Source organism: Staurois parvus, unplaced genomic scaffold (genome assembly GCF_062004578.1).
Source record: "Staurois parvus isolate SC_StPar_1 unplaced genomic scaffold, SC_StPar_1.0 ptg000093l, whole genome shotgun sequence".
In the NCBI taxonomy this organism is placed as follows: Eukaryota; Metazoa; Chordata; class Amphibia; order Anura; family Ranidae; genus Staurois; species Staurois parvus.
Window position 1 is genome coordinate 1,090,746 of NW_028317889.1, and position 26,201 is coordinate 1,116,946.

Sequence of the window (26,201 nt, forward strand, 5' to 3'; positions counted from 1 at the left end):
AAAGCGGATGTAAACGGATGAAAAGCGGATGTAAATGGATGAAAAGCGGATGAAAAACGGATGTAAATGGATGAAAAACGGATGTAAATGGATGAAAAGCGGATGTAAATGAATGTAAATGGATGAAAAGCAGATGTAAGTGGATAAAAGCGGATGTAAATGGATAAAAACGGATGAAAAACGGATGTAAATGGATGAAAAGCGGATGTAAATGGATAAAAACGGATGAAAAGCAGATGTAAATGGATGAAAAACGGATGTAAATGGATGAAAAGTGGATGTAAATGAATGTAAATAGATGTAAATAGATGTAAATGGATGAAAAACGGATGTAAATGGATGAAAAGTGGATGTAAATGGATGTAAATAGATGTAAATGGATGAAAAACGGATGTAAATGGATGAAAAGTGGATGTAAATGAATGTAAATGGGTGTAAATAGATGTAAATGGATGAAAAACGGATGTAAATGGATGAAAAACAGATGTAAACTGATGAAAAATGGATGTAAATGGATGAAAACGGATGTGAACTGATTACAAACTGACATAAAATGTGAACTGATCTGTTTTTTCTCAGGGAAAAAACGTGACTGAACTGATGAAAAAAACAGAACGCCCGTGTAAAAGGGGCCATAGGGTTTTCTTCCGTTCCAAAAACCGGATGTTAACGGATGCGGATATTAACAGATGTAAACAGATGATCATCCATTTACATCCGCTAGTCCACATAAATACATGGGTGTCCATTTTTCATCCGTAAACGGACAGATGAAAACGGAACATACGGAACGCCTGGGTGAAAGGGGCCTAACTCTATTCTGGAACAGAACCACCTAGTGGCAGACTAGCTAACTGCACCTGCCTATGAAGTAGACTCACATGACGCCCATGCTTCAAATGGATGACAATTCCAATAGAAATCTCTGCTAAGCTGGTGTTGGGTTCATCAACACAACATGGAAAATGTCGCTTTCGGGTTGAAACACACCTTAGAGATCGAGGTATGTTTGATGTGTTATCTTCTGCAGTCTGTTGCGTTGCACCACAATGCATGGTAGGTGTTGTGGTGTGCTACAAGAATGCTGCATTTCCTTTTTTCGTCCGTTCCTGTGTGTTGGCAGCTTTATTCAAACGGATTACGCCGACATAACGCAACGCACGGTAACAGGATTGGGGAAGTGTCAATGGGCCCTGATTTTGTTTGTTTGTCTCCAGGACGTGACTTTAAATTTTCAGGTCAGATACCGGTGTGTTAGTGTGTGAATCAGCAGTTGTTACCTAGGAGACTGCCAACCAATATCTGCCACGCAGAAGCTCTGAGCAGTCTTGCATTCTCCTCCTATTTTATTCTATATTTGACATTGTTGTAATTCAACAAAACAAGCACTTGATTTTTGATCAAGTTATTTAAAGCTGAGCTACAGGCAGCAGTATTAAAATACACATATACAGTAAGTACGGTGTTCATTAATAAATCGTAAATGTATTTTAAATTAGTATCTGAATCTGACTTGGTATTAATCTCTTGCAGTCCCCGTACAGCAGAGCTCCGACTGGGGAAAAGCTGCACAAGGAGCCAATCACTTGTGTTGCAGTGCTAAGAGAGAGCACGCTGATAGGAGGAGAGAGCAGAGAGACCTGTAAGCAGGGTCTACATAGCGGTCCATTAAGGCCTACTTCTCTTTTAAAATCCTTCCAGGAAGGAGGATGATTTCATTTCATGCATGTGGATGGCGAGCAGACACATAAATCTTTGAGGGCTCTGGTATTCGATGAGAGAACCTCATACTGGGTGGGCCCCATGGACTGGATGCTTCAGCTGCCAATGGGTGGTCCTACCCACAGACACAGAGATGAGCTCATCAGTCTGCTACTTCTCTTTTCACTGTCCAATCACAGGCTGTGGGAGGGACAAGACCTACAAGTGCTATTTAAATGCAGCAGAGAAATCTCAGGTCCCCCGCACTGCCAGACGGAGCTGCGTGATTTATAAAATAACTGAAAAATGCGCTTATGATATGGGCAGCCTACTTGTCCGCCAACAAGCTCCACAGCAAATTCTTAATGAGTTACTTAACGAAATAGCTCAATGAAAACACTCAAGAAAAAGCCGTTACAAAAAAACAAAAAAAAACAAACTGCAGAATGTTATCCAGCTCGTCAATATGAGATCCGATCAATCAATGTTAACATCTCAGTACCTTCTCCGCTCTGGAGGACTCTGAGGTCGGGTGAAAACGGCCATAGCGACGGTCGATAAATGAAATATTTTTCATGAACCAGCGACCGGTTTGTCGACAATGTCATTAATGCGTCTGATGGGCCCGCGGGGAATTAGTTTTTCGGTAAAACAATTATTGAGAAAAATCAATGTATAGTTTTCATGGAGTCAACCAAAGGCATTTATCAAAGTTTTATTCCGTTCAGCTTTGATGCCAAGAAAACCGAAGTGAATAGGACAATTTCATTGATTTCTTTTTGATGCATTTTTTTTTAAGTGATGTATTCTGTTTCCACTGTTGTTCTCTGGAAAAGAATACATTGGAGCCTACTTAACAGCAAATGGTTTCAGTCATGCGTCCCCCGAGTCCAGCTTCACCTCACCACCCCCCATGCCATTAGTATTTGTGGAGGGGAGGACCTACAAACATATTGTTGACAATATAACCCCGCATTCACTATATCCGCTCTCCCCGGACCCCGCATTCACTATATCCGCTCTCCCCGGACCCTGCATTCACTATATCCGCTCTCCCCGGACCCCGCATTCACTATATCTGCTCTCCCCGGACCCCGCATTCACTATATCTGCTCTCCCCGGACCCCGCATTCACTATATCCGCTCTCCCCGGACCCTGCATTCACTATATCCGCTCTCCCCGGACCCTGCATTCACTATATCCGCTCTCCCCGGACCCCGCATTCACTATATCCGCTCTCCCCGGACCCCGCATTCACTATATCTGCTCTCCCCGGACCCCGCATTCACTATATCCACTCTCCCCGGACCCCGCATTCACTATATCCGCTCTCCCCGGACCCCGCATTCACTATATCCACTCTCGCTGGACCCTGCATTCACTATATCCGATCTCCCCGGACCCCACATTCACTATATCCGCTCTCCCCGGACCCCGCATTCACTATATCCACTCTCCCCAGACCGCGCATTCACTATATCCGCTCTCCCCGGACCCCGCATTCACTATATCCGCTCTCCCTGGATCCTGCATTCACTATATCCAGTCTCCCCGGACCCTGCATTCACTATATCCACTCTCCCCAGACCGCGCATTCACTATATCTGGTCTCCCCGGACCCCGCATTCACTATATCCGCTCTCCCCGGACCCCGCATTCACTATATCCGCTCTCCCTGGATCCTGCATTCACTATATCCGGTCTCCCCGGATCCTGCATTCACTATATCCGCTCTCCCCGGACCCCGCATTCACTATATCCGCTCTCCCCGGACCCTGCATTCACTATATCCGCTCTCCCCGGACCCCGCATTCACTATATCCGCTCTCCCCGGACCCTGCATTCACTATATCCGCTCTCCCCAGACCCTGCAATCACTATATCTGATCTCCCCAAACCCTGCATTCACTATATCCCCTCTCCCCGGACCCTGCATTCACTATATCCCCTCTCCCCGGACCCTGCATTCACTATATCTGGTCTCCCACAGTACACAGAACATGGAAATGCAATTATTTTAGTAAATATAAACTGCTAAATCCCTTTTCTCATCAGCAGTATATAGCAGTCTTGTTACTTCTAGCAGTGTCTAGCAGAGCACTGGTTATTGCTTGTGGGAGGAGTTTTCTTTCTGCTCTAGGAGGATGCAAACCCCTGACCTCTGTCTGCACAGGGCTGATTGGCCCTGTGCTGAACACATGCCTTCTCCCAAGAAAAAAACAAAAACCTCTCTAGCAATACACAGCAAACTGAGCATGTGCATGTTTCCACATGATATGTCTAATCAGGAGATAAGAGGGGGACACTGGAAGAAGGGGAGGATCAGAGAAGACAGGATCAAACAGCATTTTTACACAATGCAGAGGATTAACCCCTTAGGTTCCCCAGTGAGTATATCAAGCATGCTGTACTGCATATATAGACTGATATTTACTGTTGTGGGTTTAGTAACACTTTAAGCCGATTTGAATATAATTTATTTGTCAATTTTAAATGATCTATGAATTATCAATGCACATGAGTTTATTTATGCACTTTGGAGCTATTGATGTTTCTTTGGGGAAGGAGCAACCAAGATAATTATGTATTAATTATTTATTTTATGGTGCACTTAGTGATTGTGGGAACACTATCAATTGCTTGCAGCCAGCCATTTTTTAGAGTGTACTGTATACTTATGTGCACAGTGGGTATCACATTTGTACTGTTTGATTCATTAGCCTCGTTGCTGAACTTGAAAAAACAAAAACATAAAAAAGGAAATTAAAAATGTAAATATTACACAAATATCAAGCATGGAAACAAACACAGGGACAAAATACAAATACGAAAAAAAACACAAAATGAAAAAAATGTTTTGAAAACACACCCTCACCCAAACAAACCTTCTACTTAGACTGGATTTCAAAGCAAGTTTTAAGGCCAGTTCACCCTACAAAAACACACTCCAGATACGTTTTTGTTTTTGCAGTTCACACCACACGCAGTTCCGGCGCAGTTTTGATGCAGTTTGCTATGTTCCAGTATGGTCCTGTGCAGAAAAAATATACCATGTTCTACTTTTTTTTCTGTACCAGAAACTGACTGGAACTGACTGCACTAGTATGAACTAGGGCCATTGGAATACATGGAAAACACTGTGCATGTATTTTTGATGCAGAAAAAAATCGCACTAGATTGCATCTAGGGGGAACTAGCCCTAAGGGTCCTTTTACACGGGCGTTCCATTTTTTTCATCAGTTTAGTCACGTTTTTAAAAAAAAAAAAATGGATCAGTTTACATCTGTTTTTCATCAGTTTACATCAATTTTTTAATCCGTTTTTCATCCTTTTTCATCCATTTACATCTGTTTTTCATCTGTTCTGTTTTTTTTTTTGTACCGAAGAAAAATAGGATTTTCTTCCATTCAAAAAAACGGATGTTAACGGATACAAACATTAATGGATGTAAATGGATGACCATCTGTTTACATCCGCAAGTCCATAGAAATACATGGGTGTCTGTTTTTCATATGTAAACGGACAGGATTTGGGTGGGAGTATAGGAGATGAGGGATGGTTACTCACCGGATTGGAGCAATCGGACTGGAGGGTGGTCTTGCTAGGATGAGGAGAGGGGTTGGGACTTGTCGGGGGTTAGTCGGAGCTTGCGCCAGCACTGGTGAGGTTTCTCCCTCCCTCCCTGGAGCTGTTTAGTTGTTTTGCCTTCCTATTTTGTTTGTTTATTGTTTTTTGTTCTTTTTTAAGTTTGTCCTTTGTTCGTTTTGTGTGGGTTCCTTCCTTTGTTTCTTTTCTTGCTTGCCAATTTTGACATCCTGTGGTGTTGTCTGTTTTTTCTGTTTTGTCATGGTAGCCTGCATTGGTCGCTGGGTCTTTGAAGGCGGTGCTGGAGTGACAAGCTGGTGGATTATGGGTTGGGCCCATCATAGGTCTCTTCCCAATTATAAGGTTGTTGGTAAGGTCGGAGGTCATTGGCTGTATCAGGGACTACATAACTGTAGTATTGTCCCCGAGGCGGTGTGGCAGCGGCTGGGGGCCTTGTCATTGGGTGTCAGATACAGCCAAGTTATTGATGTGAGTAACAGTGCCTTCGAAGACCTTGGACCCGGTTGGGGATTGGTAATGTCCGTTATTATTATTTAATTGTACCAGAAAAAGTGTTATGTTATGTAAGAGTTAAATAAATGAGCTGCTATGGCCGGTTTTTCACCAAAAAGGAGAGTCGCGTGGTTATTCAGGTGGGGGGAGGTTGAAGGGGGGGGTTGTTTGTAGGTTGTTTGTGTGTAGGTGGTAAGTACTAGCCTCGAAATTCTGCATGTCCCTCAGTCAAGTCATTGAACAGCCCCCCGCCATGAGTAAGTAAAAAAGAGTCTAACCCTTTCCCTTGCAATATGCTCTACATGATCCGGAGTGCATTGATATTTATTTGTAAATAGGTATAACTCTGTAATTTGTTGACACGGTACAACGTCTATTACTTGAATGGAAGAAGGAATCTTGACTTCCCTTCCATAATTACAGCATAGGATCAATACAGCACAATCTAGCGGCCTTGAAGCCTTGTCAGGTCCTCCGCTGAAGCTCTCGGTCCCTAAGCCTCTGCGCTGAGCGAAGAAACAACCTATAATGGAGACTGGCAGAAACCTGAACTGCTGAACACATTAAAACCTCCGCGAGCTCTTTGTGGAAAACCTGAATAGACTCTGCTGCGGCTGTCTTGCGCGGCGTTATTGAGTTATTGCCGTGAACAGAGGTACAGCCAAGTCGAGATGCATATACTTTCTTTATGAAATCATGTATTGTGACGGTAAAATGTATATTATACAGGGAAGTAATTGAAAAGCACTTAAGGCTTAGCTTCCAGCGCAAGGAGGGAAAGGCTGGTGGGTATCCCAGTCCGTGTTCAATGTGGCAGCTTAGACTAGAAGAGTATTTTGTTGCCGAGGAGGAATTGGAAATGATTATCATTACAGAAAATGACTTTGCTGTAGCATTAGTTTCTCAGGTTATTGTAGCAGAGTTTGTTTAGACGGTGGTAATAATTTGTAGCTAACAGAGAAGATCGGCCGGGGTAAAACTCATTTTCATTTCGTGCCTTGCCTAGAATTCTTCTTTCTTTCCTTATTTCTACATTTTGCCGATACTTTACCGGTTAGCGGTGTTAACCCCCAAAACTAAAAATGTAATATATTGCCGATTACCAATCATTAGATGTGGCGGCTGCATTCGTTTTCCTTTTTTAGGCTTGTTTTCCCCATCTGTTTTCACCTGGTGATCTGCCCAGTAACACAATACCGTATTAGAGCGCCCCCACTCTGGATGAAGAAGAAGAATGGGGGCACGGCACATAGCAGCATTGTCAGTTGGGGGGAGGGGAGTGTTAGATGTAATAGCAGATTTAAATACACTAACAAATTGAAGCCAGAATCCAGCTAACACTTTATAATCAGATACAACAACATTTTTTTTTTTTTTTGGAATACAGCCCCTTTCAGATGGGGCGGACCTGCCAGCGGATCCATTTGCTCAGCGGGGGATTTCTCCGCTGATCCCCGCAGAGTAAGCGGATGACAGGTCTGTGTCTGCTTCGCTGCTGCAGAGCGGACACAGATCGGATGACAGTGAAAGCTGCAGAGCGGACACAGATCGGATTGGATGACAGTAAATGCTGCAGAGCAGACACAGACACAGACACAGACACAACCTGCTTCTCCGCTGATCCCCACAGAGTAAGCGGATGACAGGTCTGTGTCCGCTTCGCTGCTGCAGAGCGGACACAGATTGGATCGGATGACAGTGAAAGCTGCAAAGCGGACACAGATCGGATTGGATGACAGTAAATGCTGCAGAGCAGACACAGACACAGACACAACCTGCTTCTCCGCTGATCCCCACAGAGTAAGCGGATGACAGGTCTGTGTCCGCTTCGCTGCTGCAGAGCGGACACAGATTGGATCGGATGACAGTGAAAGCTGCAAAGCGGACACAGATCGGATTGGATGGCAGTAAATGCTGCAGAGCAGAAACAGACACAACCTGCTTTTTTCTATGGGCCGATCGAATGGAAACGGACCGCCTGTCCATTTCCACCTGACTGTCATCAGATCCGATCTGCCTGACTGTCATCCGATCCGATCTGCCGGACGATCTGTCATTTGATCCGATCTGTGTCCGCTCTGCAGCAACGAAGCAGACACAGACCTGTCATCCACTTACTCAGCGGGGATCAGCGGAGAGATCCCCTGCTGAGCAACTGGATCAGAGTCTGTGAATCCATCTGGAAACTTCTCAACGGTTGGAACTTGTAGTCCATTGATACTTCCTCCAGCTCTGTAGCCGATGGTATGTAGGAATAGTACAGGTGCCTATTTATTGGGTCCGTAATCCACTTATTGCTCCTAAAATAATAAATGCCCCTTTCCAGGCCACATGTCAGTTTAGAAAAAAAAACAATCCACTCACCAAGATTAGCATGTGTCTAATCCAGAACAAATAGACAAGTCAAAGGTTCTGCCAGCAGCTGCTCACATACACCAAGTCAAAGAATAACCATGACAGCAAGGGAACCAGCAGTTTATGAAGGAGCCTAGTGGTTAGTAACATATAGGTTACTCTCAAGACAGGTTACCTTTAAAAATATTAAAGACTCTCATCTCACTGAAAAGAAAGTTCATACATCCAACTTTATCTTTCTCATTTTTGTTTGGCTTCCAATACAAACAGATTACTGCCATTCCAGGTACAATAAATCACCAGCTCCTGGATCACTTTTGCCTTTTTTTTCCCCCCAAAGCCGAAAGATTAATGGAATCTCTTCCCTTGTTTCCTCTCTGTTTTTGTATCTACCACCAAATCTTGTGGAGCCTGTGATTCTCGTTGAATGATTAATTGCACACCCTGCTACGAATTGGACGATTTTCCTGTTTTAATCTCCGACAGTGGCCCAGATTCATCTTTCCTGTACGGGCGGCAATACATCTACTTATACCTGCCTGTAGTTTTCTCGGTATCTTGTAACGCATCGATTTTACCAACTTTACAGATTATTATTCAAGAAAATATGTACTCTTATCCAAAACAAGATCAGATTGTATTGCTGTCGTTTTCTGTGTTTAGCCTTGTACAAAATAGGGTTCTTCAGTCCATTCAGACAGAGCATTTTCCAGTTAAAGGGAATCTATCATAGGAAATAAACTAATGTGTTTAACGCTCCCCCCCCCCATCTTTTTTCTGCTCTTTAACCCTAAGTACTAAAAACTACTTTGTTTCTTTTAGGTTTACACTTTACTGTCCTGAACAAACTGCTTCTGTGGACTCCTTCTGATGGCGGCTCTCATAACCAAATCCACAGCATTAATCACATGGGCTCCTCTAAGGAGGAAGATTTGAATTTAAAGTGGTTTTGAAGGCAAAGGGACTTTTTTACCTTTAATACATTTTATGCATTAGGTAAAATACCTTCTGGGTGCAGCTCCCCCTCAGTCCCTCGTTATACTTACCTGAACCCCATCAGCGATGTGCATGAGAGCAGCAGCTCTATGGGGTCTCTCTTTCCTCATTGGCTTACACAGCAGTGGAAAACATTGTCCGATATCACTAGTGTAGCGTAGACCTCTGACAGACCCCCCCCCCCCCCCCCGATTTGCTCCAGGTTTTCTTCTCAAGTGCTTGCACATGCAGCCAGGCACACAATACTTTGTACAGTCTCACAACTCAATGACCAGGCAAGGAATGTCTTTTTTATGCTTCAATGCCCTTTGAACTTGATAGGGGTGCAGGGTTGGGATACTCATAATTTAGTACACAAAGAAACCAGAAGTCACTCTTTGCTTTGCCTACACTCTTCAGGATAATTCCCCTCTTGGCAGACAATAGGAAAACAAGCAACCCTGGGACTCCAAGCAATGGAAAGGTCCCAATTCAGCAGCACCGGAGCAGAGACTCAAATGGTTAGAGAGGTGAACAGTCACTAGGATCCTTCACTAGGATACTCACAATGTCCCAGTCAGGGGCGGACTGACCATTTGGAAACTCGGGCACAGCCCGAGGGCCCAGAGTCAGTAGGGGGCCCCATGAGATGCCCCTGGTACCTTTTTCATAGGCTTTTTTGAGTTTGGGCAAGGACACAGGGGCCCCATAATCCCCTATTGCCCGGGGGGCCCCATGAGTTATCAGTCCGCCCTGGTCCCTGTAAACTTGGACGCCTTCATCCAAAATCTGCCAAACACTTCTCCTGTGAATCTTCAGGCCAGATACTCAATCACCTTGATTTGGTTCCAGCTATTTCCAGAAAACAGGCCCCCCCCCCCAGCTTTCAATGAGCTTGGACCTTAGTAAACTCCTACAGAGTTTAGATACACTGCCAACAAGGGCAGCAGCCCTTCAGGCTGGGATCTTCTCCTCCTGAATCCCGTTTCCTAGATTCATTTTGGAATGCGTTTCATTTGGTTTATTCATTTTCTAATGAATTTAAAATTTGCAGAGAAATTTGAATTTGAATCTGTTGAAAATGTAGCAACCGATTCAAATTCTGTGTGAAGAACAGCTGGTTGTTAAGGAGAGGGCCAGGAAGTCGGCCACCACGTCCTTGACAACCGATGACTTATCAGCCGTCAGTGGTTTCCCCAGTGAAAGCTGAATGTAAAAAAAAATAATTGCCGGAAATGAAAACTTAAGAAAAAAAATGGCATGGGGTCCCCCCATCCTTACCAGGTCCTTTGGGTCTGGTATGGATTTTAAGGAAAACCCCACACCAAAATTAAAAAACGGTGTGGGGTCCCCCCCAAAGCATCCATACCAGACCGTCCCAAAAACCCAGCTCTAACACTTCCTTGCTCTGTCCAAAATTTGTTAAAAAATACTTGAGCTGGAGTTTTGTTTTTGAATGTTTGCAGTCATCACCTCTACTTGTTGGCTCCATGTTAGGAAAGCCCTACGTAAACACCTGATCACTCTACTTCAAGTTGCCCGATTCGTTTGTGATGTCGAGTGAATAGCACACATTATTTCTCCCACATTCACAGGCTTCCTTATTATTTTACAGCGTTAGAGATGGAGAAAAAAATAAATAAAACGGTCAGAGTGACCTCAGTTGACTGCCTCCAATTTTTACTTTGTGTAAACTCTCTTTAGTGTTAAAAAACAATTTGATAGCAGATTGTAGGTGCCATATTTCTCCTCTGACCTTTAAATCAAATCTATCGCTTGGCTTGGCTATACACCTCCGAGCCAATCCTGACAACTTAATAACGTGAGTTTCTTCCATAAATCCTACGTTCCCGACATTCTTCTGCAAAAAAGGTGCCAGGAACCTCTGGCCGCCGGTCGCTTCTTTGACTCGGTGATGTGATGGTGTGTTCAGGTATAATCAAACTTCTCCAGTGATATACTAGACTGGCTGACCCATCTCAGTTTCTCGTGTCACCCGAGGTCCTTTGACTGGATTTTTTATTTCACCAAAAAAAGCAGCGAGGTTCAATTATTTCACACTGAGGTTAATTCTCTGTCAGATTAAAATGTATAGAGTCTAGACGAGTACACGGACCCCTCTCTTATTCCTGAGCTGCTTCTGACTCATGTTACTGGAGGACAAAGAAAGAGCGCAGTGTTGGGTAGGTAGTGATAAAGGTAGAGTGACTAAGATTCTTACTAAATTAAAGATCAGCTCTCAAGAACAAGTAGAATCAATCAGTGAAAGGTAATGCTATCCAGGAAACACTACAGCTGTGCAGCGGTCAGGCTGTGCGTACAAACCAAGTTAGGGCTCATTTACATGGGCGCTCTTATCAAACTCTTTATTATTCTTTTTTTTCTTTTTATTCTTTTTTTTTGTCATAGTCTTTGGTATTTGAACGCAGCTCTGCCCAAATACATCTGTTTGAATTGGAAAAAATAGGGCTGCGTTTGGCTTCTTTCACTACACGGGCTCCCCAAAAAAAGGTCATCGTTGTACACAAGGCATATAGCTCCCCCTTACAGCACACAACTGCAGTTCAATGGTTCTAAATGTAAAATAATGCACCTTGGGTAAAAGAATCCCTTGAGAGAGTACAACATTGGGGGTACAGTGTTGGCCAGCACTACAGAGGAAAAAGATTTGGGGGTGCTTATTTCAGAATATTGCAGAACGAGCAAAGAGTGTGACCAGACAGTGGGGAAAGTGAATAGATTTCTAAGATGCATCACTACAGGGATCACCAGCAGGAGGAAGGAGGTCCTGATTCCTCTATATAAATCTTTATATCACTAGAGGGGTCACCAACAATAGGAAGGAGGTCCCGATTCCTCTATATAGATCTTTATATCACTAGAGGGCTCATCGGCAGGAGGAAGGAGGTCCTGATTCCTCTATATAGATCTTTATATTACTAGAGGGGTCACTGGCAGGAGGAAGGAGGTCCTGATTCCTCTATATAGATCTTTATATCACCAGAGGGGTCACTGGCAGGAGGAAAGAGGTCCTGATTCCTCTGTATAGATCTTTATATCACTAGAGGGGTCACTGGCAGGAAGAAAGTGGTCCAGAATCCTCTATATTGATCTTTATATCACTAGAGGGGTCATCTGCAGGAGGAAGGAGGTCCGATTCCTCTATACAGTTATTTGTATTACTAGACGGATCACTGGCAGGAGGAAGGAGGTCTCAATTCCTCTATATAGGTATTTTTATCACTAGAGGATTCACCAGCAGGAGGAAGGAGGTCCTGATTCCTCTATATAGATCTTTATATCACTAGAGGGGTCACTGGCAGGAGGAAGGAGGTCCGGGTCCCTCTATATAGATCTTTAGTGAGACTTCATTTACAATACTGTGTCCAGTTCTGGAGATCTCACTTACAAAAATATATTGATAAGACAGAACAAGTCCAGAGACAGGTAACAAAGATGGTGAAGGGTCTGGGGGAAAAACATTATCAGAAGAGACTTTAGGAATATAATATGTCTAGTCCTGAGGAAAGCAGGAAAAGGCCAGACAAGAGTAAAACCTTTAAACACATCAAGTGGGTGAGTAAGGTTCAGAAAGGCAGGATTTTCAATGAAACCAAGGCATACAATATATAAGGAGCTTCCAAAAATGCTGTGATACTGTTCTGTGGAGGGGTGTATCGCTGGTCCCTGTGGTCTTCCTGAGGACACTAGCTTAACAGAGAACTGCGACATTATGGACTTTCACCGGTTATGGACTTTCACCTTAAAAGGTATGCCTGGGCAGCCACAGACAACTAGGAGGACTGTGTTGTGCTCTTAAACTGTAATGCTACAGAAACATTCAGTAGTTTCTGTTTGTTGGCTGTTTCCTGAGCCTGGTCTGAAGTTCATTGAAAGGGGTGTATGAAGGTTAATGGCAAACAAAAGAACTTGGGTCAGTGAAAGCACATTGAAGTATGAAGCAAGTTTTGTACGAAGGGTTAACTCGGCACCAGGAGTAAGCAGTTGCCATGGGTAGCCAAGGACTGCTGAAAAGTATTTCAGTAACCTGTAGTGAAGAATGGTACCTGGCATGGTGGAGTATTCTCCTGTAGTGAGAGAGTTGGTGATCTAACTCCCTCTCCAGCAGTCAATTTCCCATAGCAACCAGGGCCGAACCCACATTCCAGAGACCCCTAGCTTAGCCGCATGGTATGGGAGAGGCTTATTTAAGAGAATGCATGAAGTCCAATCAGGTGCTTGCCGGGATCTCATTTTGTCACTGGTGGTGAGGAGGCTCAGCAGTGTTCCTCCTAAATGCAAGATTTAAAGTTAAGGTGTGTAGTGACATGGGACGCAGTGCTTCACAAGGGAACTCTGTTTATTTGACCATTACACACAGCTCATCTCTAAGTCGAGGGCTGCCTTAATATTGACTTCACCTGAACACAGCCTCCAGCTGGTCCTGAGGTATTGATGAGCCTGTGCATGGAAAGGCTCCCCATGTGCAGGGCGAGTGAACCCGGCCACTGCCTTGCATAGTCCATAGTGGGCTTACAACTTTGATAGTCGGCAAGGATACACCAGCCCACATGCTTCTTACGCTTGTCATTTGGAAGAATTACCCCCTTACGCATGGCAAAAAGATCAATGGTGTCAGTGGGAACTTATCTGAGAGGCAGTTGCTCTTTGCCTAAGAAACCCATTGCAACCTCTGGAGGAACCCTAGCTACTCTAAACAATAAATAGCACAAAACAATTGAAGTAGAGGCGCCTGTTTTCCTTGGAATGTTGTTGTGCAAAGAGTAAAACAAGGTTTGTTTTATAAAAAGCGCTTGGCAGTGGAGCTGGCCCATTCTTTGCAACAGTGCTGGATGCTATTCTGGAGTGAGATGTCTCCCACTGGGCCACAGAGCAGATAATAGTCAGCTAGAATTTCCAGCCTGGGAGCTGAGCCTTTTTTTTGGTGTTCTCTGGTAGAGCAATGGAGCAATTTTCTCATTGAGTATAATATATTTCATTGACTGTCACTGTAGCATTGATAGAATACTAAGATTTCCTTGTGGCTCTCTGGATGAATCTAACTATTACTGCTTTGAATACAGCCCTGCCTTCTGTTTGGCTCTTCAGCGCTCTCACAGGAAGGCCGCCATTTGCCGGACTAGTCATTTTGCTATTGAGATGTTTCATTTATATGTCACTATGTGTAGACAGAACTCTGCTGCTCCTGATTTCTTTACTGAATCTAGGCACTTCTACAGCATAATTTTTCTTTTCAGAGCCATCTATTCGGGGCTTACGATGGAAAGGTCAATGTTAATTCTAGCAGGCTTAAATATCACCAGGCATTGTGTTAGCGTCATTGGCAAAGTGTGTAATTTGGTTTGTATGTGCAGTCCACGTGCTCTATAGCAGCAGCATTAACGCCATGTAAAGAAAATCACGGAGTTTGGCCAGGGAGACTTTTGAGGGCATCTGGATCCCTTCTTTAACACAAATGAAAACTATGCTAAGCCAAGTTAAAGGAATTTTAAAGGCAAAACACAAAATTCAATAACCGACACACAATAGGCGACATGTTGGACAATTTCATGCTCCCAACTTTGTGGGAAGAGTTTGGGATAGCCCCTTCCTGTTCCAACATGACTGCGCACCAGTGCACAAAGCAAGGTCCATAAAGACATGGAGGAGCCAGTTTGGGGTGGAGGAACTTGACTGGCCTGCACAGAGTCCTGACCTCAACCACATAGAACATCTTTGAGATGAATTAGAGCAGAGACTGCGAGCCAGGCCTCCTCCCCCGACATCAGTGCCTGACCTGACAAATGTTCTTCTGGAAGAATGGTCCAACCTTCCCATAGACACCCTCCTAAACCTTGTGGACGGCCTTCCCAGAAGAGTTGAAGCTGTTATAGCTGCAAAGGGCGGGCAAACTCAATAATTAACCCTACGGACTAAGACTGGGATGCCATTAATGTTCATGTGCATGTAAAGGCAGGCGGCCCAATACTTTTGGAAATATAGTGTATCTTCAAAGCCCCGTGTGCAGTTTAACATATCACTTGCCATATTTACAAAGGAAAGAAACCCGAATCTTTCACATTTGAGAAAATCCTAGCCGCTGCAGATTGAAATGTAAAAAGTGCAATTGCAATCATTTTCTGGCATTCCTTTTTATAGAAGGACTAAAGAGTCTCTTCTTCTTGCAGCATTCTTCTTTCTTTGCTCCCTTTGACTTCTACAACCTGCAGTTTTGTTCACTGTGAAAAGGTCACACACGCCATATGCGACTGCAGCTATAAGATGATATATGGGGCAATTCTTTCTATAGTGGTGATATGCAGTCAAGTTGTTGAGTGCCAGCTGTCTCTTCCTGCTGTAAGTGATCGGCGTGGAAGGCAAAGATTTATAGCGAGTATGCCAGCGCATGAATATGACAGAGTTACACTAATATCACTGTGTCCTCCAGAGGAAAAGCAGACCCGGCGTAATTCTGGGCAGATCATTCATTTCCAAGGCTCCATAAGAAGATGTCAAATTAGAATTCTGAGTTGTGTCTGTACGGCGGAGACATCTGCCGTAGACAGAGGGTGGACCGCTTCTTATCATTCACAGGATTGTTTATGGCGGCTATGGTTCCTAGAAACAATCACAAGGTGTCAAATTATGGGGTAGGCCCCGTCAAGGTGACTCTGTGGTGTACAAAGTTTGTCGGTCTTACAGGATGAGGTTTTTTTTTTACTGGAACTTGTAGACACAAAACTGTTGGTGCTCGAGTGAAACCCCTTGGCCAGGACAACCCATTTCACACACAAGATTGTCTTAATTTACCGGTTCTAATCTGTTTTAGAATATTATAATTAGAGATGAGCGAATCGAACATGACGAAGTGGAATTCGTTCCGAAGATTTGGAAAAATTCTATTCGCGACGAATCCGAAGATTAGCAAACTTCGGATGCACGAATCGAATTTTCCCAAAAATGGCGGCGACATGTGTGGCGACGGAGAAAATGGACAGAGAAGATGGGGCGGGGATCTCTGGGAAGGCGCGCAGACAAGGCGCGCTGACCCATAATGCATTCATGACATGTGATCGCATTAGCCAATCAGCAGCCAGCCAGCACTGTGTAATGGTGGAGCTATAAATCGCGGCCATCTTAGAATTCTCCATTAGCCTCCGGTCATTCAAGAGAGACAGACCTGTGTGTATTAAGGGACAGAGTTAGGGCCACAGAGACTTTAGGGCCACAGAATCGTTACTCAGGGACACAGAATCGTTACTCAGGGACACAGAATCGTTACTCAGGGACACAGAATCGTTACTTAGGGCCACAGCTATCAAAGAATCGAAAATTTAAAGTGACATACACCCTTTTTTTATTTGGTGGCTGTCGTGCACAGTTGGTGCTGCAATTGACCGATTGTGTACAATAAACTGACTTTCTGCTTCACAACCACTATTGTACGTTCAAAGAGTTAAATCCATTTACACGCCGGGTGGCGGTAATATTTTTTGGGTGATTAGTGCATTCCAGTGACATAAACGTACAGTTTCCAGCCAACGGCAAGCTGCAATTGACCGATTGTGCTAAATAAACTGACTTTCTGCTTCACAACCACTATTGTACGTTCAAAGAGTTAGATCCATTTACACGCCGGGTGGCGGTAATATTTTTTGGGTGATTCGTGCATTCCAGTGACATAAACGTACAGTTTCCAGCCAACGGCAAGCTGCAATTGACCGATTGTGCTAAATAAACTGACTTTCTGCTACACAACCACTATTGTACGTTCAAAGAGTTAGATCCATTTACACGCCGGCTGGCGGTAATATTTTTTGGGTGATTAGTGCATTCCAGTGACATAAACGTACAGTTTCCAGCCAACGGCAAGCTGCAATTGACCGATTGTGCTAAATAAACTGACTTTCTGCTTCACAACCACTATTGTACGTTCAAAGAGTTAGATCCATTTACACGCCGGCTGGCGGTAATATTTTTTGGGTGATTAGTGCATTCCAGTGACTGAAACGTACAGTTTCCAGCCAACGGCAAGCTGCAATTGACCGATTGTGTACAATAAACTGACTTTCTGCTTCACAACCACTATTGTACGTTCAAAGAGTTAGATCCATTTACACGCCGGGTGGCGGTAATATTTTTTGGGTGATTAGTGCATTCCAGTGACATAAACGTACAGTTTCCAGCCAACGGCAAGCTGCAATTGACCGATTGTGCTAAATAAACTGACTTTCTGCTTCACAACCACTATTGTACGTTCAAAGAGTTAGATCCATTTACACGCCAGGTGGCGGTAATATTTTTTGGGTGATTAGTGCATTCCAGTGACCTAAACGTACAGTTTCCAGCCAACGGCAAGCTGCAATTGACCGATTGTGCTAAATAAACTGACTTTCTGCTTCACAACCACTATTGTACGTTCAAAGAGTTAGATCCATTTACACGCCGGGTGGCGGTAATATTTTTTGGGTGATTAGTGCATTCCAGTGACATAAACGTACAGTTTCCAGCCAACGGCAAGCTGCAATTGACCGATTGTGCTAAATAAACTGACTTTCTGCTTCACAACCACTATTGTACGTTCAAAGAGTTAGATCCATTTACACGCCGGGTGGCGGTAATATTTTTTGGGTGATTAGTGCATTCCAGTGACCTAAACGTACAGTTTCCAGCCAACGGCAAGCTGCAATAGACCGATTGTGCTAAATAAACTGACTTTCTGCTTCACAACCACTATTGTACGTTCAAAGAGTTAAATCCATATACACGCCGGGTGGCGGTAATATTTTTTGGGTGATTAGTGCATTCCAGTGACAGAAACGTACAGTTTCCAGCCAACGGCAAGCTGCAATTGACCGATTGTGCTAAATAAACTGACTTTCTGCTTCACAACCACTATTGTACGTTCAAAGAGTTAAATCCATTTACACGCCGGCTGGCGGTAATATTTTTTGGGTGATTAGTGCATTCCAGTGACAGAAACGTACAGTTTCCAGCCAACGGCAAGCTGCAATTGACCGATTGTGCTAAATAAACTGACTTTCTGCTTCACAACCACTATTGTACGTTCAAAGAGTTAAATCTATTTACACGCCGGTTGGCGGTAATATTTTTTGGGTGATTAGTGCATTCCAGTGACATAAACGTACAGTTTCCAGCCAACGGCAAGCTGCAATTGACCGATTGTGCTAAATAAACTGACTTTCTGCTTCACAACCACTATTGTACGTTCAAAGAGTTAAATCCATTTACACGCCGGGTGGCGGTAATATTTTTTGGGTGATTAGTGCATTCCAGTGACAGAAACGTACAGTTTCCAGCCAACGGCAAGCTGCAATTGACCGATTGTGTACAATAAACTGACTTTCTGCTTCACAACCACTATTGTACGTTCAAAGAGTTAAATCCATTTACACGCCGGGTGGCGGTAATATTTTTTGGGTGATTAGTGCATTCCAGTGACCTAAACGTACAGTTTCCAGCCAACGGCAAGCTGTAATTGACAGATTGTGTACAATAAACTGACTTTCTGCTTCACAACCACTATTGTACGTTCAAAGAGTTAAATCCATATACACGCCGGGTGGCGGTAATATTTTTTGGGTGATTAGTGCATTCCAGTGACAGAAACGTACAGTTTCCAGCCAACGGCAAGCTGCAATTGACCGATTGTGCTAAATAAACTGACTTTCTGCTTCACAACCACTATTGTACGTTCAAAGAGTTAAATCCGGTTTTATTTTTGGGGTGCTTATTGAATTAAAGAGTATGTCAGACAACACGCAGAGGAGTGGCAGAGGAGGCAATGTTTCAGGAGCGAGCAGACGTGGCAGCAGAGGAAGGGGTCGAGGCAGCACTAGTCGCAGCCAGAGGCCAGTGCTCCCGGTGTCATCCAGCGGTCGTGTCTCCACCGACAACCCTGCCATCATCGATTGGTTGACTCGGTCGTCTTCCTCTTCCCAGGTCACCTCTGACACCTACAGCCAACGGTCGGTGGGTACGTCAGACACAACCGTTAGTTGGCATGGCCCGGGAGCAAGCCCACTGAAATCACGTGTCCTCGACCTGCCCCTGTCCTTTGGTGTTCCCTCACCAAGCGAAGTATCGCATGCTGTGGGCTCAGCCCCACTGTACAGTGAGGAAGAGCTAACAGAGGGCGGTCAGGAACGGGGGGAGACATCCGCCTCTTCAGCAGCCAGGCGAAGAAGTACTGGCGAGGAGAGTGGCTCGGTAGCCGGTCTAGAGACAGGTCTGTCTCCTGACCCACACGCAGCCGAGGGGGCTAGTAGTGAGGCGGAGACCCTAATTGATGATGATGAGGCTGATCGCACTTGGCAGCCTCGTCGTCATCAGGCTATTGCTTCCGCATCATCAGGAGAAGAGGGTGCCAGCTTGCCAGCGAGCAAAACAGTCGGTGGGTTGCCCAGGAGGCAGCAGGGTCGCAGAAGTGTCAGTGGAGGCAAACGGCCACGGAGTAGAGCACCAGCTCCACTGCAGCCTACCACCACGGCCAGTAGTGGTGCCGGTGTGCACGGAGGAAGTAGCAGTCAGCCAGTGAGGAGTAGCGGGGGCAAAGTTTCCTACTCGGCGGTGTGGCAATTTTTCGTCAAGCCGCCCGAGGAAGTAAACGTAGCCGTATGTCGACTATGTGGCCAGAAAGTCAAGCGTGGCCAGGGGGCCCATGTTGGGACTACAGCGTTGCGTCAGCATATGCAGCGTCGCCATTCGGTGGCCTGGGAAAACCGTGATAAAGATACGGCGGTTCTGCCTGCCCCAGCCCCCACTCCGTTACTTGCTCCGTCACCCGACGTCAATCGCCCTCTATCAGCCAGTCAAGGCTCCAACACCTCTGCTGAGGGGAGTTGTCGCTCGTTGGCATCTTCCGCTCGTTCAGATGCTCCTTCTCCTGCTACTCCTCTTCACGGATTCCGTCGGCAGTCTTTCTTGGAATCCGTTTCCAAGAGACAACAGTTTGCGAGCACGCACCCGACGGTGCAGAAGCTGAACGTCCTCCTGTCCAAGTTGCTGGTGCTGCAGTCCCTCCCTTTCCAAGTGGTGGACTCAGCACCTTTCCGAGAAATGATGGCTTGTGCCGAGCCGCGGTGGAGAGTGCCAAGCCGGCATTTCTTCGCCAAAAAGGCAGTGCCAGCCCTGCATTCACATGTAGAAGAGATGGTGGGCCAGTCTTTGAGCATGTCGGTCTCTGCCAAAGTGCACGGCAGCGCCGACGTGTGGAGCTGTAACTACGGTCAGGGACAGTACATGTCATTTACGGCCCACTGGGTGAACGTGGTGCCGGCACAGCTGCACCAGCAACTTGGACAGGTCACGCCGCTTTTGCCTCCACGTTTGCACGTCCTTGGTCCAGCAAAGATGTCCGCCTCTACCACCTCTTCTTCCGCCGTGTCCTCAGCCGCCACCCCCGTGCCAAGTCCCATTACCCGACCGGCATATCACATGTGCAGGGCGCAACGGTGTCACGCTGTGCTGCACCTGGTATGCCTTGGCGAACGTAGTCACACAGGGGAGGAACTTCTGAGTGTAATGAACAGAGAAATCGACAGATGGCTGTCTCCGCGCAAACTGAAAATCTGAACCATGTTGACCGACAACGGAAAGAACATGGTGTCTGCTCTGCGTCAAGGAAGGTTGTGCCATGCGCCATGCATGGCTCACGTGTTCAATCTGGTTGTCAAGCGGTTCCTAAAATCCACCATCCCACTGCAAGACATCCTTAAAATGTCACGTAAACTTTGCATGCATTTCAGCCATTCCTACACCGCAAAGCACACCCTCCTTGAGCTGCAGCGGCAGAACGGAATTCCACAGCATCGCCTGATCTGCGACGTTGCAACAAGGTGGAATTCAACCCTACATATGTTAGACCGCCTTTACGAACAGCGAAAGGCCATCACCGATTTCCTGATGTTACAAGCGGATAAAGGTACTCCCCTGTGTAACTTAGATGTCAGCCATTGGCAGCTCATGCGTGACACCTGCCGCTTGCTCAGGCCCTTTGAGGAGGCCACGCTATTCGTGAGTCGGCAGGACTATGGGATGAATGACGTCATTCCTCTGTTGCACGTCCTGGAACAAATGCTGTTAACAATGGCTGGTCAGGGTGCGGTAGACGTGGCGCACAGATCTCAATGCCACATGACCCCTGTGGGGGCAGGACAGGAAGAAGAGGAGGAGGTAGAGGAGGACATTGGTGCTCAGGAATTATTGAGTGAAATGGGTGGTTTTTCCACTCAGCGGACAGGAGTGGAGGAGCAGGAGCATCTGGTAGAGGAGGAGGAGGAGACAGAGGACCCAGACGCACCGTGGCAGTATGCTGTGGAGATGGAGGCAGGGAGTCCCTCGCATTCCTTGGCACAAATGGCCCATAGCATGCTCGGTTGCTTGCGTAGCGACAGCCGAATAATAACCATCAGACAGAGGGATGACTTTTGGCTGTCCACCTTGTTGGACCCTCGCTACCGTTCAAAAATGGTGGCCTTTTTCACACCTGCTGAGAGGGAGGCCTTGATAGTCGTCTCCCCACACTGCTGCTGGGGGGACTTTTTAACCTAGGGCTGTGTATGGCCTTCAATTGAAGCTGCTTCCGCTCTGCCACTCTGCCATTGGACTCTTGATAGTCGTCTCCCCACGCTGCTGCTGGGGGGACTTTTTAACATAGGCCTCTGTATGGCCTTTAATTGAAGCTGCTTACGCTCCGCCACTCTGCCATGGATCTCTTGGGTATCCCAGAAGCTGCTCAGCGGGTCAGGGCAATAAAGCTCCCGGTTCGCAGGTTGTTCCGTCTTATGGATGGAAGTACGACGGTATATGATCTTCTTCGCACCCACGGAATCTCTGCATTGCATCTGCAATCACAACGCTGACTTCCCGGATCGCCACTCAGCCATTGGACTCTTGATAGTCGTCTCCCCACACTGCTGCTGGGGGGACTTTTTAACCTAGGCCTGTGTATGGCCTTCAATTGAAGCTGCTTCCGTTCCGCCACTCTGCCATTGGACTCTTGATAGTCGTCTCCCCACACTGCTGCTGGGGGGACTTTTTAACCTAGGCCTGTGTATGGCCTTCAATTGAAGCTGCTTCTGCTCCGCCACTCTGCCATTGGACTCTTGATAGTCGTCTCCCCACACTGCTGCTGGGGGGACTTTTTAACATAGGCCTCTGTATGGCCTTCAATTTAAGCTGCTTACGCTTCGCCACTCTGCCATGGGCCCCTGTACCGCCTCCTCTTGCTGCTGCCAGGTCCAGAGTGTGTCATGGGTCCCTGTACGGCCTCCCATTGCTGCTGACTTCATCGCCAGACTCTGCCATGTGCCACTTTCAGGTCTCCTTACAGTGTTGGTGGGTTCCATTTTGTGATAGGGTGCTGTATGGCCTTCCATTGCTGCTGCCTCCACCGCCACCCTGCGCCATGTGCCTCTGTCATCTGCTCACGCTGCTGACGGCTTCCGCTTTTTAACCGAGGCCTGTGTTTGGCTTCCGAATACTGCTGCATCCACCGCCACCCTGCGCCATGTGTCTCTGTCGTCTGCTCACGCTGCTGACGGCTTCCGCTTTTTAACCTAGGCCTGTGTATGGCTTCAGAATAATGCTGCCTACACCGCCACCCTGCGCCATGTGCCTCTGTCGTCTGCTCACGCTGCTGCCAGGTCCATACTGATTCATGGCCCCCTGTACCGGCTCCTCATGAACGTGGTTCAGCGGGTTTGCATCACTTAACGGCAAATCGTTGACAAACGCTGGGACGTTCAGTGTTGTGCGCATTAAGCCAGACACCAAAGGGCAGCACAGACCTGTTATTACTCGCTCAAGCATGGCTGAACAAAACCAGTCTCTACCACAAATTGGACCCAGACCTGCCCAGGGTCTCGTAAGTAGATTGCACGGAGGAGTAGAGTTCGTTATTGGAATTAACTGTGAGGGACTTTTAAACCTAGGCCTGTGTATGGCCTTCAATTGAAGCTGCTTCTGCTCCGCCACTCTGCCATTGGACTCTTGATAGTCGTCTCCCCACGCTGCTGCTGGGGGGACTTTTTAAGATAGGCCTCTGTATGGCCTTCAATTTTAGCTGCTTACGCTCCGCCACTCTGCCATGGGCCCCTGTACCGCCTCCTCATGCTGCTGCCAGGCCCGTAATCTGCCATGGGCCCCCGTACCAACTCCTCATGCTGCTGCCAGGCCCGTAATCTGTCATGGGCCCCTGTAACGCCTCCTCATGCTGCTGCCAGGTCCAGAGTGTGTCATGGGTCCCTGTACGGCCTCCCATTGCTGCTGTCTCCATCGCCACACTCTGCCATGTGCCACTTTCAGGTCTCCTCACACTGCTGGTGGGTTCCATTTTGTCATAGGGTGCTGTATGGCCTCCCATTGCTGCTGCCTCCACCGCCACACTGTGGCTCCACACTCTGGTTTTGGCCCCGTGACTGCCCAAATGAGTGAAGTGTGCGGTGATTCTAAGATCGACGGCACTCATCTGCATGTCATACTGACTGACAGTATTATTTCTCTTCCCCAGCAGACTCCAAGGGCATTTAAATTAAAGGTACAGTGTTCTGCACTAATATAAAGGCTCTCTGAAGCCTAGAAACACCCTTTTTATAAGTTAAATTCGCAGCGAATATATTCGGCTCGAAGCGAATTTATTCGGCGAATTCGGCGAATCAGCCGAACCGAATTTTTGAATAATTCGCTCATCTCTAATTATAATATTGTGTAAATAGTTGCCTAGTCCTACTGATGAAGATATTTGGGGGAATTCAGTAAAGCACTACTAACAGTTTTCTGGCTCTGTGGCCTTTTTTAAATGGCCCACCGCCTGCTTTAGTAGCTTTACCGGCACGTACGGCAGATTCAGGTAGTTTTTAATAGTGCCATTCTTACAAAGTGATGCTATTAATGTGCCAAATTCAAAAATATTTACCTCCAGCTCATAGATAACTAAGCTGGAGGTCATTAAGACCAGCTCAAACTTGTCTCTGTACGCAGTGTAGCATGCATGTATCCATGTCACCACTTGTTAAATGAGTCTTTTGGCTTCATAGCCAACATCATCCTAGGAACCAGTGATGCTGCAGTAGTCGGAGCCTGAAGGGGAAGCTGAGACAGCTCCCCAACAGGTCCGCATTGTAATTGACAGCAGGCAGTAGGTGGATTCTGTAGCCAATAGAAAGCTGTCTTTTGGCTAAGGATCTGGCCACAACATGCTGTCAATCACAAGGGTAGCAGATTTGATGGGGAACTAGTGTCAGTGAATCCCCATCTAGCTCCACTTGATACAAAAGTCCCCACAGCTAAACTGTCTGACAGGTTCAGCAGCAGTAAAGGAGTACAAAGAAAGGTTCCAAACACCTCACACCTAGCAAAGCAATTAGTAAACAGGTGAAAGCAACCTCAGCCAGCTTCATCCAAAGCCACACCCCAATGTGTTTCACCCCAGCCATGGGGCTTAAAGTGATACTAAAGTCTTGTTTTTTTTAATAAAAAACAAACATATAATACCTGCTCTGTGCAGTAGGTTTGCACAGAGCAGCTCTATGCAGTAGGTTTGCACAGAGCAGCTCTGATTCTCCTCTTCTTGGATCCCCCCGGGAGCTCATGGCCCCTCCCTCCTGAGGGCACCTGAGCAGGCACATTCTGCCTGTCCTTTTGAATGCATAGCCGCAGCTCTGGCCCATCCCCACCCTGTCCTAATTTGCTCACTGTCTGTGATTGACAGCAGTGGAAGCCAATGGCTGCCTCTGCTGGCTCAGCCAACCAGGAGTGAGAGCCCCTGGAGAACTGAGTCTCTCATGGACATCCCTGTATAGGGATGGGGCTTAGGTAAGTATTAGGGGGGGCTGCTACCAGGGGCAGACTGACCATTTGGAAACTCGGGCACTGCCCGAGGGCCCAGGGTCGGTAGGGGGCCCCATGAGATGCCCCTGGTACCTTTTTCATGGGCTTTTTTGAGTTTGGGCAAGGACACAGGGGCCCCGTGATCCCCTATTGCCCGGGGGCCCCATGAGTTGTCAGTCCGCCCCTGGCTGCTACACAAAAAAGGTTGAGACTTTACAACCACTTTAATCATGGAGGTCATGATTAGGCTCATGGGGTTTAATCATGGAGGTCACATCCTCTATGATTAAGCCCCGTAGCTGAGGTGAAACACGTTAGGGGCGTAGCTTTGGATGAAGCTGACTGAGGATGCTTTCACCTGTTTTCTAATGAGTTTGCTACATGTGTGATAATTGGGACCTTTCTCTACGCATATCCATAGTATGTAAGGAGGTAGACAGACTCCTGCCCAGCCAGTACCCATTGCAAGAAGCTCCGAATGGATTTACATGAGCTTCAATTTTCATAAATAGTAGCCATCCACTGGATGTTGAAGAAATCTACAATTTCAAGAACAAGCAATACACAGAAAAGTCTCTCATATGTTAAGACTAAAGGCAAAGAACTGTGTTTGTGAAGGTTCTCATGTATCCAAGTTATGGTATTGCTCGTAGTAATTAGTCACATTCAGCTGGATTTGTTCTGTTATATTAAATACGTTTTGCTACACATCCATGTGGCTCCCTCGGTTCATATAAATGTCACAAATCTATATTTTCATCTTGATTCCCCAATCTGTACACAGCTGCTGCCTTCATGGAGGTCTCATTCTCACTGCTGGATTTCAACTGTATATTCTTTTAGGAGGAATAGTGGGAGCGCCCAAAGGTGGTTGGCACCAGAGTTGCTCAAGGGGTCAAACAGCCCACTTAACTTTGATTTTAATTGAAAGTTTCTTTTTGCATGATAATCCACAAAATTATTTATTTTTTTAAGAAAATGACCCCCTCTGCCTTGTTTTTACACAAATATGCTGATTTATGGTTATGTACAAAATTCTCTCCTACAACATATGCGATAGGTAATAACTTTGCAGCAAATTGAGTTTTTTTTTAAGACAGATGATGAGGACACCCCCCAAAATATGTTTCATTTGGGGTCAGCCATGTAAAAATGGGGACTGTTTCCTGGAAAAAACATGTTCAGCCAATCGCAGTGTTTGCTGACTTCCAAATAATCT